This window comes from Schistocerca gregaria, chromosome 6, assembly GCF_023897955.1.
Source record: "Schistocerca gregaria isolate iqSchGreg1 chromosome 6, iqSchGreg1.2, whole genome shotgun sequence".
Classification (NCBI taxonomy): domain Eukaryota; kingdom Metazoa; phylum Arthropoda; class Insecta; order Orthoptera; family Acrididae; genus Schistocerca; species Schistocerca gregaria.
In genome coordinates this window covers 443,108,536-443,125,778 of record NC_064925.1, presented here as the reverse complement: position 1 = coordinate 443,125,778, position 17,243 = coordinate 443,108,536, and the positions used below count along the sequence as shown (strand labels likewise).

At 43.3% G+C, this 17,243-nt stretch overlaps 1 protein-coding gene and 1 pseudogene across 1 annotated transcript in view; both read left to right on the top strand.

Moving 5' to 3' along the window:
- Positions 1 to 17,243, top strand: part of LOC126278905 (orexin/Hypocretin receptor type 1-like) — a 1,200,512-nt gene that overhangs the window by 564,367 nt on the left and 618,902 nt on the right. The window lies entirely within an intron of this gene.
- Positions 11,195 to 11,312, top strand: LOC126279768 (5S ribosomal RNA; annotated as a pseudogene).

Genomic DNA, 17,243 nt, shown 5'->3' with positions numbered 1-17,243 from the left:
ATTCCAGTCAGACCTGAATGCGCTGAGGTATCTCACTGGTTGGTTCAGCTGCTCTTGATGAGTAGCAAATCTCGGTTGGAGTCCCAACTTGGCACCAACTGAAGGCCTTCTCGGAAAATCAGCATTAGTAAAAAAACCAAGTTTTTGGAAAACGAGACGAAACTGTCCGCCGTCGTAATGCAGCGATATATATGGTATTTGGTATTACGTAGGGATACGTTTACACCGTAAGAAACATAATACGCATTTGCAAATACATAAAGTGCTATATTTCACATATGATAGCAAAAGCTACGATTGACTTACGTCATTTTATGCTTGAAAAATACAGACATCATAAATACATATTTTTTGGTACGATGCATTCAAAACGGTAACAATGAACGAAAACATACAAAGATGATGTTACATTTCGAGTGGCTTCTATATGCAAACTTCTGTGACAGAGATCACACACTCTTAATCAGTGAGTTTTTAATACCGTTTCGGTGAAATGAACCTGTAATATTATTTTTATTTAGTTAATGGAATTTATTTTAAAACTGATATCACTGAAGAACGTTCCACAAATAATAATAATTTGCTTTTATGACAGGTCTTTTCGAGCGCTCATTTTTCCTGTGAACTATTCGAAATTGGACTGATGTCCGGTGTGCGTAGATAGCTCAAGATCTCTTAAATGTTAATAAACACAGATCGATTTTTAGATTTAATGAATTTGAGTGCTGAGTACAGTAATTCACACATAAAGTGCGCCAAATATGAGGCCACTTGGAACAATATTTTTTGTTAGGAGTTATTTCACTATTGGAAGCTTCTTCCAAAATGCAGTAGTTAAACAACCAGTTTGTTTCAATCCTTTGAGTTCTCCGTCCTCTTTCAGTTCTAAGAACTCCACAGCTCCACAGCTGCTTAATCGTTTATTAGCGGTGGCGGAGGGGGACGGTCATTCCTACAATACTAACTGGAAACAAACTTCCCAGGAGTGAATGTGAAGGTTTAATTTTTTTCAAATCACTAAATATGGATTTATTTATTCAATGAGGTTAGACTTTCACATAATACCTTTCGTTTCATCCTGAGCTTCTAGAACGGTTTCAACAATTTCCTTCAGTAATTTGAAGTGAGCGAACGTTTTAGTCTTAAGATCTCTGCGAAACACTCTTAATTTGCTATGAAATTTAAATCAGAACAATGTTTCCCTATCCCTCGTAATCCGCAGCTCGTGGTCGTGCTGTAGCGTTCTCGCTTCCCGCGCCCGGGTTCCCGGGTTCGATTCCCGGCGGGGTCAGGGGTTTTTCTCTGCCTCGTGATGACTGGGTGTTGTGTGACGCCCTTAGGTTAGTTAGGTTTAAGAATTTCTAAGTTCTAGGGAACTGATGACCATAGATGTTAAGTCCCATAGTGCTTAGAGTCATCTGAACCATTTTTTGATCCTGTAATACACACAGTTTTGATTCGTAGAGCAGCTGCTGTAAGCTGCTCATTCATCACACCCACTGTTATTGTCACAGTCAATGTCAGCTTCTTCATTGTTGCCTTCAGGTGCCATGGAAAGTTTGTTATAAAATTCTCTGTTGTGCTTGCTCAAATACTGCGTCAGGTTTTGCACGCCCGCAGTTTTGTTGGTGGTATTGGTAACTTTGCACTGTATGCTGGATTTAGTTCAATTACCTGTGAAAATGGAAAGCAATTGCAAATGCCACAACTCCTCCACGGACCTAAATATCTGTTCTATCTTGAACATTCTCACTATTTGAATGTGCATTGAAGATTCTATTCAGAAAGCATGGGACAAAAGTTGCTCTAAAATCAGTGTGATCGCTTTATTGCATTTCTTGTACATTAAATGGGGATGCATTTTGTCGTGATGTTGATGTTACTTCCAGCTAGTCATTAGGAGATTCTGCTGCATTCAGTTTTCTTTTCTGTTTTGCTGTGACAACACAGTCTTGATCATTCAGTAGGCAGCTGTGTTGCCGAATTGTAAATAAGTACGTTATGCTACGAAATATTTTCAAGGCATGTACTAGAAAATACCAGATATGTACCATTACACGATTTTTGTTCTGTCTAGATGCTCCATTACTTATTATATGTTCGGAATCGTAATTCAAATATTTTAGGTAGGTAAATGCATTGATGTGGTGTCATTGGCTCCCTTGTTCCCGTCGACTTCGTTATAAGTAAACATAGTAACTAGGTCATCTGCTATGGAGTGTACACCAGAAACACAATACCAGAGCTGCCTGGAATAAAAGAGAGCGTAGGATTTAATGTACGGCAGCGGAAGGTTTCGGATATAATCAGTGAATTAGCACCTCATTGGTGTCACATCATTGGTTTGGGCGTTTGCATGAACATGGTCTTTTGTTGTTTGAATGCTTCTGTGGTGCGCAAGTGAATCTCCTTCTCCATTCTCAACTTCTTTTTGTCTTCCAGTGTCAATTCTGGATTGTTCAACGTCTGTTGCAGCGAATCACAAAACGTGCATGTGTCCGGCCATGGAAAGCTGAACTTTATGTTATGATTGGAGAAGATGGTTAAATACAGTTTGCAAGAAATATTCATATGGTGCTGTGCTAGGAACGTTATGTGCAGCCTTTTCACTGACATATCTTCTGTTAGATATTCCACGATGGGATTCTGTCGGAACGAATAGTGAGACTGCCGGACAGGAAATGATATAATGCGGAACGTGATCTGTCACTCACTACTGACGGCTATGCATTAGGCCGGCTGTCATGCTTGCCACGCACATCTCTGGGGGACGTGTCATGAAATACCAAAGACATTTGAATTCTGCACTTACGCGCATGAGTTGTACCATGAAGGCTCATAAATTCTTTCAGACAAATTTACATATTCTTACCATCCAATCTTCGTTTGTACGTATGAGCAGCACAATGATCTTTTCCACTGGATTCTGCAGCACGGGAAAGTCTTTGTAACACGTGAAGCACATTAATCAGTCGAGTCAAATGAGACCCTTGATCATTTTTGTTTTCCAGTTGATTAAACGTTTGGAGGGTACGCTCTATTCCTTCACGTCCTATCTTCTGAAAACTCTGAAAGCTCGCACACCTGAAAATGAAATCGCATTTAGTGTGAGGTTACGTGACAGTTTTACATCTGCGAAGTGGAGCACACCATACACATTTTCCAAATGAGTCAGTACATAAACGAAAACAATAGGCTGCAAACTGCATAATAAACGTGTGATATATAATCTTATTTCTTTTCTGCCGTCAGCTCCCGTTACTTGGTTTGGCACAGCACGGCCCTCATACATCTTCTCACAAGCAATGTAGCCTGGAAGGGGAGCACGTCTTTACGGTACACCATCTCTGTTGACCAGATTAGTTTCATGGCATGCCACGGTACTGCAAAACCATGGGCCGCTTTTTCAAGCAAAACCAGCAGCTGCCCATACTACCGCTGTTTTTCCCGGAATCACGTTGGACATAAGCTGTTTTTCTAGAACCGCCTATATAAAAACCATCGATTTCCGTGGGACTAATACCCACTGAACCGACACAAGATTATCATCAGATGCATTCATTTACACACTGCCAGATAGCAGCACTAACTCAGTTTACGCGATTTTGGAATAATGCAGTTTTTCCGAGAAGCTCTTCAGTTTTAAACTGTTAATGTATGATTAGAACATCCTGTTGTTTATGTTGTGTGCGGGTGTGGCACGGTGAAGAATACCGGCCATGCTACGATCGCAGGTTCGAATCCTGCCTCGGGCATGGATGTGTTTGATGTCCCCAGGTTAGTTAGGTTTCAGTAGTTCTAAGTCTAGGGGACTGGTGACCTCAGATGTTAAGTCCCATAGTGCTCAGAGCCAGCTGAACGCCGGCCAGCTGCGAAGTCTTGAGTTTTCTTTGTCGATTTGCGGCGCGGCCTAGGATGCGGTGTGGGCGCTGCAGTCATGGACTGTGCGGGTGGTCCTGGCGGAGTTTCGAGTACTCCCTCGGGCATGGGTGTGTGTGTTTGTCCTTACGATAATTTAGGTTAGGTAGTGTGTAAGCTTAGGGACTGATGACCTTAGCGGTTAAGTCCCACAAGATTTCTCTCACACACAGATAAAAAAGCCCAGGCGCAGTTCCTGCGACGTAAAAACAACGCCTAAATTTTTCGATGATTTCGCAGAATCTGCAGCAATAGACCTTGTCACCAACTTAAGTGTTGTATCACTGGTGGTGACAACAGTATTTCGAGACTAGGAAGGAGGAAACAGAGCAGGGTAGCTGTGCACACTGCAGAATATTAATAGTGCTGTAATGAAAGATTCAAACACATTTATTTATCTTTTGAGAAACAGTCATGTAGAACATAACAAGTAGTTCTAGCCTCAGAAGAAAGACTTTTTTGTCCTTCATGTCGCTTAGTCTTCCCGGAGAGGGGAGGCGCGACACGTATGTACTGCCATGCTGGCGCAACCCCTTTGGTGTCCGCAGAAACTAACGTTCGCGCTGGCGTTCATTTGACAGGCCGTGCATGGGTGGAGTCTTACAATGACACCACACCTCGGTATGTGATAGAAATTTCGTCAAAAGATCTCACCACAATGATTAGCGCCTTTGTTTTAATGACTGCCACCACAAGTCACAACTGGCACATCATACCTGTGACACTCTCTCCCCTACTTCGTGGTAACGTACAAAACGAGCTGCCCTTCTTAGAACTTTTCATATGCCCTCCCTCGTTTCGAAAATGGTTAAAATGGCTCTGAGCACTATGGGACTTAATACCTGAGGTCATCAGTCCCCTAGAACTTACAACTACTTAAACCTAACTAACCTAAGGATATCACACACATCCATGGCCGTGGCAGGATTCGAACCTGCGACCGTAGCAGTCGCGCTGTTCCGGACTGAAGCGCCGGCCCTCTCTCGGTCCTGTCTGGTTTGGATCACATACTGTGCTGCAGTAGTCTAGCAGAGGACGGGCGAGCATGGTGTATATAGTCTCTTTAGAAGTTCTGTTGCATCTTCTAATGTACTGCCAATAAATCGCGGTCTTTATTTCGTCTTCGCCACAATTTTGCCTGTATAACAGTTCCAATTTATGTTGTTTGTAATTTCACGAACCAGGTATTCAGTTGAACTGTGTGATTTATAACGTAAACAAAATGTAACGGATTCGTTTCACTACTCATGACCACACACTTTTCATTATTTCGAGCCCATTGTCACTTTTTGCACCATACAGATAACTAAAATATGGCGTTTCAGTCTTCTTTATTTTCAATCAATTACTGGTTTCGGGCTAGCTACTACATCTTCAGGTCATATGTTGTCGTTACAGAGTAACTTGTCCGTACAGAACACACGGTGAACTGTCATAAGTGACAGTGACAGATGGGCAAGACTGAAACGCCATATTTTATTTAATGAACGATCGCGGAACTCCCAAATACGACACTCATGTCTAGTTTTTATACACAGATAACTTGCGTAAGTCGCTTTGCAATTGGTTTTGATTTTGTGATCATTTTACTAGACGTTAAATGACAGCATCATATGTAGACAATCTGGCTGCTCAGATTGCCTCCCAAATCATTTATAAACATCCGGAACAGCAGAGGGCTTATAACAGGTCCTTGGGAACGCCAAACATTACTTCTGCCCTAGTCCATTACATTCCGGCAGTTTTTACGAACTGAGGCCCTTCTGACAGGAAATCACAAATCCAGTCGCTCAACTTCGGCGATATTCCGTATTCGCGGGATTTAATTAGAAGTCCTTTGTGACGGACCACGTCAAATGCCTTCTGGAAATCTAGAAATATGAAATGAATCTGAGAATCCCTATCAATAATACCCAGTACTTCATGAGAATAAAGAGCCAGTTGTGTTGTACAAGGACGATATTTCCTGAATCAAAACAGACTATGTGTCAATAGATAGTTCCCTTCAATGTGCCCATGATGTTCGACAACAGTTAGTGTTCCACAATCCTAACGCGAGTCAACGTCAGTGATATGGGTCTGTAATTAAATGGATTACTACATCTACATCTACATGATTACTCTGCAATTCACATTTAAGTGCTTGGCGGAGGGTTCATCGAACCACATTCATACTATCTCTCTACCATTCCACTCCCGAACAGCGCGCGGGAAAAACGAACACCTAAACCTGACTGTTGGAGCTCTGATTTCTCTTATTTTATTTTGATGATCATTCCTACCTATGTAGGTTGGGCTCAACAAAATATTTTCGCATTCGGAAGAGAAAGTTTGTGACTGAAATTTCGTAAATAGATCTCGCCGCGACAAAAAACGTCTTTGCTTTAATGACTTCCATCCCAACTCGCGTATCATATCTGCCACACTCTCTCCCCTGTTACGTGATAATACAAAACGAGCTGCCCTTTTTTGCACCCTTTCGATGTCCTCCGTCAATCCCACCTGGTAAGGATCCCACACGGCGCAGCAATATTCTAACAGAGGACGAACGAGTGTCGTGTAAGCTGTCTCTTTAGTGGACTTGTTGCATCTTCTAAGTGTCCTGCCAATGAAACGCAACCTTTGGCTCGCCTTCCCCACAATATTATCTATGTGGTCTTTCCAACTGAAGTTGTTCGTAATTTTAACACCCAGGTACTTAGTTGAATTGACAGCCTTGAGAATTGTACTATTTGTCGAGTAATCGAAGTCCAACGGATTTCTTTTGGATCTCATGTGGATCACCTCACACTTTTCGTTATTTAGCGTTAACTGCCACCTGCCACACCATACAGCAATCTTTTCTAAATCGCTTTGCAACTGATACTGGTCTTCGGATGACCTTACTAGACGGTAAATTATAGCATCATCTGCGAACAACCTAAGAGAACTGCTCATATTGTCACCCAGGTCATTTATACAGATCAGGAACAGCAGAGGTCCCAGGACGCTTCCCTGGGTAACACCCGATATTACTAAGAACTGTGACCTCTCTGAGAGGAAATCACGAATCCAGTCGCACAACTGAGACGATACCCCATAGGCCCGCAGCTTGATTAGAAGTCGCTTGTGAGGAACAGTGTCAAAAGCTTTCCGGAAATCTAGAAATACGGAATCAACTTGAGATCCCCTGTCGATAGCGGCCATTACTTCGTGCGAAAATAGAGAGTTAGCTGCGTTGCACAAGAACGATGTTTCCTGAAACCATGCTGATTACTTATCAATAGATCGTTCCCTTCGAAGTGATTCGTAATCTTTGAATACAGTATATGCTCCAAAACCCTACTGCAAACCGACGTCAATGATATAGGTCTGCAGTTCGATGGATTACTCCTACTAGCCTTCTTAAACACTGGTGCGACCTGCGCAATTTTCCAATCTGTAGGTACAGATCTATCGGTGAGCAAGCGGTTGTATATAATTGCTAAGTAGGGAGCTATTGTATCACCGTAATCTGAAGGGAACCTAATCGGTATACAATCGTGACCTGAAAATTTGCCCGTATCAAGCGCTTTGAGTTGCTTTGCAACCCCTAAGGTATCTACTTCTAAGAAACTCATGCTAGCAGCTGTTCGTGTTTCAAATTCTGGAATATTTCACTCGTCTTCCCTGGTGAAGGAATTCCGGAAAACTTCTTTCAATAACCCCGCTTTAGCGGCACAGTCGTCGGTAACAGAACCATCGGCACTGCGCAGCGAAGGGATTGACTGCGTCTTGCCGCTTACTACTGTTTCCTGTGTTGGGTACTGGTGTGACCTGTAGCCTGTAGAATGGATCTTTTGTCGAGTGAGAGATTTATTATGTTTGCTAAATGTGGAGCTATTACACCGTCCATTCACATTTATGTGACAATATGTCAAAAACGTGAATAACCACCTTTTGCAGCGTGCGATTGCTGTTCTGTGAAGTACTGACAGGAATGTAGAGCCATCTGACTCCAGTGCCGTAGCCAGAGCTGCGCTGTTTCTCGGTTGAGGATCCATTATGCGAACGGTCCGATCGGTGTGACACCACAGATTCTCTATTGAGTTTAATTCAAGGAAGTTTTGTGGGCCACGGGAGTACGGTAAACCCATCCATCTGCTCTCGGAACTATGTACGTCCAGTAACAACTGTGTGACACGTTGCATTTTCCTATTGTAGATGCCACTCTGCCGAAGAAAAATAAATTTTATGTAAGGACAGACACGGTCCCCGAGGATAGATGGGCACTTCTGTTGATCCACTGCACCTTCCAGAATGATAAAATCACACAGGGAACGCCACGAATACATTCCCAACGCTCCCTCCTGGGTGCAGGGCGTTTTGCCTTCAGACGTCTCACATCGTACACGGCAACGGCCATCTGTCCGATGGACCATAAATGGCGATCCGTCTGAAAAGGACCCCTATCGCCACTCAGTGGACGTCCACTTGCTTTACTGCCTGTGCAAATTACAGCCGCCGTTGTCGCTGAAAGGTAGTCAGCATGGGTGCAAGAATCAGTCGCTCGCTGCAGAGGTCCATACTGAGTGGTTTGTTGCTCAACACTTGGACGTCTGTTCGCTCGTACGCAACGCTGTAGTCGTCGTTCACGTCTCCCTATGGTACACCATAGTTGCTCGCTGCCATTTTGGATAGCATCATTTTGCAATTCACGCTATACTTTAATCGCGGTGGAACGCGAACAGTTGGAAACTTAGTCGTTTGGGTAATACTTCTACCCCTGGCCCATAAGCCATTGATAACACCCCTTCGAACACCAGGTAAAACGCTTCGTCTCCGCATTACAACAGTGACTGCACTGTTTCCCCCGTCCCCGCGGACACGCTTTATATACCATCCGCCGCTAGCGCAGCTGTCTGCCGTCTGTGGGTTGTTACCGCATGTTGACGTTGAACATGGGTGGTGGTCTCATTGACGCGACTAGATCCTATGTATCACCATTGAAAGAAACATAATTGATCGGAAGACTTGCCTTCCTTATGTGATTTATTGTCAGTTCTTTAATCGTTGTGAAGTGCAATATTCAAGAGAGGAAATAGGAGTAACCCATTGAATTATAGACCCGTATCACTGACCTCATTTTGCAGTAGGATTTTAAAGCATGTACTGTACTCGAACATTATGAATAACCTTAAAGAAAATGACTTACTGATACATAACCAACACGGATTCAGAAAATATCGTTCTTGTGCAACACAGCTAGCACTTTATTCCCATGAAGTAATGAGTGCTGTCGACAAGGGATCTCAGATCGATTCCATATTCCTAGATTTTCAGAAGGCTTTTGATACTGTTCCTCACAAGCGACTACTAATCAAATTGCTTGCGTATGGAGTACCGTCTCAGTTGTGTGAATTGATTCGAGATTACCTCTCAGAGAGGTCACAGTTCGTAGTGATAGAAGGTAAATCATAGAGTAGAACAGAAGTGATATCTGGCGTTCCGGAAGGTATTCTCATAGACCCTCTGTTGTTCCTAACTTACATAAATGATCTAGATGATAATCTGAGCAGCCCCCTCAGAATTTTTCAGATGACGCTGTAATTTACCGTCTAGTAAAATCATCAGACGATCAATTCCACTTAAAATGATCTAGAGACAATTTCTCTATGGTGCGAAAAGTGGCGATTGGCACTAAACAAAGAAAAGTGCGACGTCATCCACATGGATACTAAAAGAAAGCCGATAAATTTTGGGTATACGATAAATCGCACAAATGTAAGGGCTGTTAATTCGAATAAATACCTCGGAATTAGAATTACGAGCAATTTAAATTGGAAAGACCACATAGATAGTATTGTGAGGAAGGCAAAACAAAGACTGCGCTTTGTTGACAGAACACTTAGAAGATGCTACAAACCCACTAAAGAGACAGCCTGCATTACACTTGTCCGTTCTCTGCTGGAATATTGCTGCGAGGTGTGGGATCCTTATCAGGTAGGATTGACGGTGGACAACGAAAAAGTGCAAAGAAGGTCTTCCCGTTTCGTGTTATCGCGCAATAGGGGTGAAAGCGCCACTGATAGGATACGCGAGTTTGGGTAGCAGTCATTGAAACAAAGGCGGTTTTCTTTGCAGCGAGATCTATTTACGAAATTTCAATCACCAACTTTCTCTTTCAAATCCGAAAATATTTTGTTGACACCCACCTACGTAGGTGGAAATGGTCATCATAATAAAATAAGATAAATCAGAGCTCGAACGGAAAGCTTTAGGTGTTCCTTTTTCCCACGCGCCATTCGAGAGTGGGATGGTAGAGAAGTAGTATGAAAATGGTTCGATGAACCCTGTGCCAGGCACTTAAGTGTAAATTGCAAAGTAACCATGTAGATGTAGACAGAACCTTAAAAAAATGGATAGGTAGATTTTCTGTTTACTTACAGTGTGAAGGCACAGTTAACTGAAAATAATTTTTCTGCAATCAGAATTAATAACAGCTAAGCAGGATTGTGTTTCCCACAAATCTTACCTCAATAGTTATTCTGGAAGTCGAACAGTTTGTGAAGCGAGCCTTTTAGCTGAAAGCTAGAAAGGTTCGTTCTGATTCAACCATCCGTGGTGCGCTAGAACAATACAAGCCGACGAGTTGCGTCCGCATGCGCAGGGCCGTGAAAATTCTGAAAATTAAAGCTGGCGGCGAGTTTTCTCAATGGCGGCTCCTTAAAGAGCGAAAGGGAAAGAAAGACAGAGAGATTGCGGGGTGTACTAAAAGCTTTCTGAAATTACACAGACTGGGGTAAATGCTTCGGTAATTTGATGCAAGTAGTGTATTAGCGCAGGAGGTGGCTTTGCGAGGGGGAAAAGTGGTTGCTGGCTGTGGCGTCAGCACGACGGCAAGATGGAGGGGATGGCTGCTGTAGCGCGCGGCTATTGCGCTAATCTGCCAGGCTGCGGGATCACTTACACGCTCCTCTAGCGCTGCGCTACGGCTAGGGCGCCGAGGGATCCTGACTTCATTACCATATTTCGTGCAATGACGGTAATGGCTCTTCACCAGACAATAGGGATTTATCGACGCTGTCAGGAATTTTCAGGCGTAAAATTGAAGTCCGTGGAGGAAAGACAGATTGCTGAAATGCGTGTCCAGCCGCTTCTTAGTATTTCTTATCTACAATGATGTACATTCATAAGCCCCCTCCCCCCAAATCCTTACACAACAAACCAAAAACCGCTTTCCTAAAAGGAAAAAACCACTACACAAAAAAATAATTAATTCAGAGTAATTAAATTTCGTTAATACCATTGTCTAGGTGGCAACGGCCTTGCCGCAGTGGATACACCGGTTTCCGTCAGATCACCGAAATTAAGCGCTGTCGGGCGTGGCTGGCACTTGGATGGGTGACCATCCGAGCCGCCATGTGCTGTTGCCATTTTTCGGGGTGCACTCAACCTAGTGATGACAACTGAGGAGCTACTCGACCGAATAGTAGCTGCTCCGAGCAAAGAAAACCGTCATAACGACCGGGAGAGCGGTGTGCTGATCACACGCCCCTCTTATTAGCATCCTCAGTTGAGGATGACACGGCGGTCGGATGATTCCGATGGGCCACTTGTGGCCTCAAGACAGAGTGCTTTCTCTAGGTAATATATTTAAATTTTAACATTGTGACATTGACTGGAATACTCTCTTTCAAATTCTAAAGGTGACAGGGGTAAAATACAGGGAGCGAAAGGCTATTTACAATTAGTACAGAAACCAGATGGCAGTTATAAGAGTCGAGGGACATGAAAGGGAAGCAGTGGTTGGGAAGGGAGTGAGACAGGGTTGTAGCCTCTCCTCGATGTTATTCAATCTGTATATTGAGCAAGCGGTAAAGGAAACAAAAGAAAAATTCGGAGTAGGTGTTAAAAAATCCATGGAGAAGTAATAAAAACTTTGAGGTTCGCCGATGACATTGTAATTCTGTCAGAGACAGCAAAGGACTTGGAAGAGCAGTTGAATGGAATGGACAGTGTCTTGAAAGGAGGATATAACATGAACATCAACAAAAGCAAAACGACGATAATGGAATGTAGTCGAATGAAGTCGGGTGATGCTGAGGGAATTACATTAGGCAATGAGACACTTAAAGTAGTAAAGGAGTTTTGCTATTTGGGGAGCAAAATAACTGATGATAGTCGAAGTAAAGAGGATATAAAATGTAGACTGGCAATGGCAAGGAAAGCGTTTCTGAAGAAGAAATTTGTTAACATCGAGTATAGATTTAAGTGTCAGGAAGTCATTTCTGAAAGTATTTGTATGGTGTGTAGCCATGTATGGAAGTGAAACGTGGACGATAAATAGTTTGGACAAGAAGAGAATAGAAGCTTTCGAAATGTGGTGCTACAGAAGAATGCTGAAGATTAGATGGGTAGATCACATAACTAATGAGGAAGTGTTGATCAGGGTTGGGGAGAAGAGAAATTTGTGGCACAACGTGACCAGAAGAAGTGATCGGTTGGTAGGACATGTTCTGAGGCATCAAGGAATCATCAATTTAGTATTGGAGGGCAGTGTGGAGAGCAAAAATCGTAGAGGGAGACCAAGAGATGAATACAGTAAGCAGATTGAGAAGGCTGTAGGTTGCAGTAGGTACTGGGAGATGAAGAAGCTTGCACAGGATAGAGTAGCATGGAGAGCTGCATCAAACCAGTCTCAGGACTGAAGACCACAACAAGAACAACAACAACAACATTGTAAGATCATAGTTCAATCTAAGCAGGAAATAAGCCATTACAAATGTAAAATGCTGGTACAGAATGTTGAATGCAAACAAGCAAACGTTCATGCATTATGTTGGACAGCTGCTGGATGTCATTTTGTGGGATGGAGCTTCATGCCTGTTGTACTTGGTCGATCAACACATGGATGGTTAGTGCTGGTTATGGATGATGCTGGAGTTATCATCCGGTAACGTCCCACATGTGCTCGATGGGAGACAGGTTTGGTGATGAAGCAGGCCAAGGCAATATGTCGACACTCTGCACAGCACGTTGGGTAACAACAGCGGTATGTGGGCGAGCGTTATCCTGTTGGAAAATACGCCTTTGAATGCTGTTCATGAATGGCAGCACAACAGGTTCAATCAACAGACTGAAGATCTAATTTGCAGTCAGGGTACGTGGGACAGTCACACAGGTGCTCCTGCTGTTTCACGCAATCACATACTCGACCATAACTCCACGTGTAGGTCCAGTGTGCTTAGCACGCAGGCAGGTTGGTTGCAGGCCCTCAATTGCCCTCCTCAAACAGACACATGGCCATCACTCGCACCAAGGCAACACCAGTTTTCGTCAGAAAACTGAGCAGCCTTCCATACTACATTCGAATGAGCTGTCGCTTGAAGCCACTGAAGTCGCAAATGGTGATGGTTTGGAGTCAGTGGAATTCCCGCTAACAGCGTCTGGTTCGAGGCTATCGATCTGCAACAGGTAGTTGTGTCACTGTCGTGCCAACTGCTGTTCAAATTGCTGCTGCATATACAGTACGATGCGCCAGAGCCACGCGCCGAAGACAACGGTTTTCCTTCTCGGTGCGGGCCTGTGTGGCCGTGCGGTTCTAGGCGTTTCAGTCTGGAACCGCGTGACCACTACGGCCGCAGGTTCGAATCCTGCTCGGGCATGGATGTGTGTGATGTCCTTTGGTTAGTTAGGTTTAAGTAGTTCTGAGTTCTAGGGGACTGGTGGCCGCAGATGTTAAGTCCCATAGTGCTCAGAGCCATTTGAACCATTTGAACCTTCTCGGTAGTAGCACGTGGCCGTCCGGAGCCCGGTCTTCTTGCGATAATGCGTTCTCGTGGCCATCGCTTCCACCAGTCATGTACAGTGCCTACATTCCTGTCAAGTCTTTCCGCAGTATCGCAGAAGGAACATCCTGCTTCTCGTAGTCATATTACCCGACCTCGATCACTCTCTCTGAGGTGCAGGTAACTGCGTCTTTGTCACCTTTAAGGCATTGTTGACTAACATCAACCCCCCAGGTCCAACTTCAAAGTTAACTAACGCTCTCGACCGTTACATCGTATGTTTAAAGCAAACCTGATTTCCATCCACATAATAGTGCCACTAGCGCCATTCTTTTGTGACTGGCGCGAAATGTGAATAGACATCATATTTCAGATGTAGAAACACGCCTACCACCGTCTATGTCTACGAGTCCTTCTTGGTGTTGCGTTTTTTCCATCAATGAATTTTCGCATAAATCGACTTCCTTATTTTTTAGGTTATTTCCGAAATTTATTTCGTGGGAAGAAGCTCCACCAAACAGCTATAATTGACACACACAGTAGTTACGGTTACTACAAGCCACACCACAAGTTTGGAAACGGGGCCAAATTTCCAGTAGTTTACTGTCGAGTTGAGATTTTCACAAACGTTTTATTTGTATCTTACAGAAACTAGCAGTCCGGCAATAAACAGCCTTTTAAACACGCCGCTAACGGCAATCAAGTAATTTATAGCAATACAACAGTTTAAAAAAATTTAAAAAACTCACGCAGAAGCTAGCGGTACGGCAATAAACTAACCTTTTAAACACGCCGCTAACGCCAATTTATAGCAATACAATAATTTAAAAAATTTAAAGAACATTAGTAAACAGGCTACTAAAGTAAAAATACAGAACTTTGTTAATAAAGTACGGTGAGGTAGTGAAGTTACCAACACCGCCATTAAAAAAAATTAAATAGGTCTCAGCAAACACACGATTAATGGCAATAAAATGAATTTACAAAGTTGGGGAAATTTAAAAAACAATTAAACAAAAGTGTCGTGGAATATCATTAGAACATAACAGATATGACGGACCCGTGTAAGGCGGCCACAAATCACACACTCAGAGATGCTCAAGCTGACCAATTTAAATACGCCCGTAAACACAATTGTCACTCTCAGGCTGGTCACTGCACCGACTTTTAGCCAGCGAAAACTTGTTATAAGATGGCGTAACTTGCTGACAGAATTAGAGCTAACCTCGAGCAAGGAAAAATTACACCACACAGTTCTGGATGAGCGACCACATGATCAACCAACAAGAATCATGAATTTACTCACAACCCACGACAGAATAGCGAAACAATTAAATTGCTTGCAACGCCCCTACTGCCGCGCCACCACACGAGGTTACAAGCGGTCAAAGATCTCACTTTCTCCATAGCGGTTTCCCGGCAGCAAAAAAGGAAATATCGATAGCAGAGGGAAAAGACTACCAAGCAGCCACTTAATGACAGACAACATATCAAACAAACATGTCAGGGGAAGAAAAGGAAAAGCAATGCAATCTAAACACAAGGTGTAGCTCGAGTCGCTACACGGCTCAACAATTTTTCTTCGAATTTCATTCGCACATCAGTTTCAGAAATGACGTCGTGCTCATTGTGCAAAAGCGGCCACTTCACCGCTACTGACAATAGGTCTTGTGGTCTGCTACCAGTGCCAGAGGCTATCCAAAAAGACTACATGCCTTCTTAACTGACATAAATACGCATAACGTTAGCGATATATTCATTCGAACCACGAAATGAAAAGAATAACATTAAATGTGACTACTCGGTGTAATTTTAGTATGAACTGGTAATCATTCACGATAACAGCATCGGGATGTGTAGGAGGGGGATAATGCCGGGGGAATAAATAGTAGTGAACGCTGCAAAATGCCAGGTAGCTACTCTCCTGTGATACAAGGTGCGTTATTCAACCCGAGACCAAGTTGACTTACTCTTAGTGGGTGGACGTTTAAGATAATGGCCTTAAAGAAATACTTTGTTAGATACTAGCTTACCAGCCGCAACTTCGCTCACGTATACTGTACGGTCTGCACAGACGTTTTTTTGCTTTATCGAGTTCTTATGTTGTTCACAAATTCCAACACAATTTAAAATTTTTACGCTAATTAAAGCCATAGAAGAGTGGTCTTTCCCGGAAGTACTTGTGACCAAAAATCTATTCTGGCAGCTGAAGTCCAAGGTTTTTGTTAATCATGCCTTTTACGTTCTTGTGGTGATATTTCTTCAGAAACTTACGTCCATTAACTCACATTTCTTTACATCCATTCGAGAAGTGGAACACCAGTTTTCATAAACTTAGCTTTAAAAAAAATTTTATGTATCGAAATTTTTTCTTAAGATCCTCCATCCCCTGTTTCACTCCCTTAGGCGTTGAATCTCCAAAAACAAAGAAACATTTGATTTTTCAGTTTCTCCCGACGTATTACTCGCTGGAACAGTCTACGGGTCTACTGCCAGTCCATAATGTCCAACGGGCACAATATTTCGGCGATCAGACATTTCGCCATCGTCAGGTGCGCTAACAAACTGAGCTCCTGGGGGCGGGCGGCCGTCTTACATCCCCTCCACCTGCGAGGCGTTCTCTCCGCGGTCCGCTGAGACGCTGGCGGCGGCCTCTGTGGTGGAGTCGGTGTAACTGACTCGTCCACTCTGGTCGCTCGTTCGTTTTCTTTACTGAGCGTCTTTTTATTAGACTCAGTGCTGGTTCCCAGGCCTTGTTAAGGTTATAGCCGCAATGTAGGTAGGTGAGTCCGTCCATGGAACGAATTTCGATAGCCTCTGTAGCGATGCTGGTCCAGTATTTAGATGTCTGTTCCAAGACCTTCCTATGTTTGTAGTCCATTTCGTAATTTTCGGACAAGCAATGTTGCGGTTTGATATTTGTAATTATAGACACACTGGAAATATCGATTATCCTTGAATTAATGTTTTATATTCCACAGCAGATAAACTTCACCATGCTTCTGTTTGGTTCCATGGACCTGCTTGGTTAAAAAAAAGAACAGAATACAGTGGCCTCGAATTTTACAGACGGAGAGCACTCCTTGCCAGAAAAGAAGAAATTAACAGACCAAGTCTTCATGGTACAAACAACGATTTCTATTTTAACAGCTACACGGTACAGTAGCTACTTCAAGCTGTTAAGAGTTACAGGATGGGTACTTCGCTTTAAAGAAAACAGAACTAACACATCAGATTTGGGCGAAGCACGCACATACTGGATTCAAGTTGTTCAACAGCAACATTTTGCGCTCGAACTGCATGCACTATACAAGAATATGACTTACCACGTAATTCTCAGATAGCTCGCTAGAACCCATTCTTGGATAATGGTCTTATTCGTCTCGGTGGACGGCTGCAGTTTGCAGAATTACCAAGAGATCAACGCCACCCGGTTCTTCTTGAAGGACATCATCATTTCACACGTTTACTGATCCAGCAGACTCACATTCGTTTGCATCACCTTGGAGTCAACATAGTGTTATCTGCACTGAGAACAGAATTCTGGATCCTTAGAGCTCTACAGGCAAGTAAACA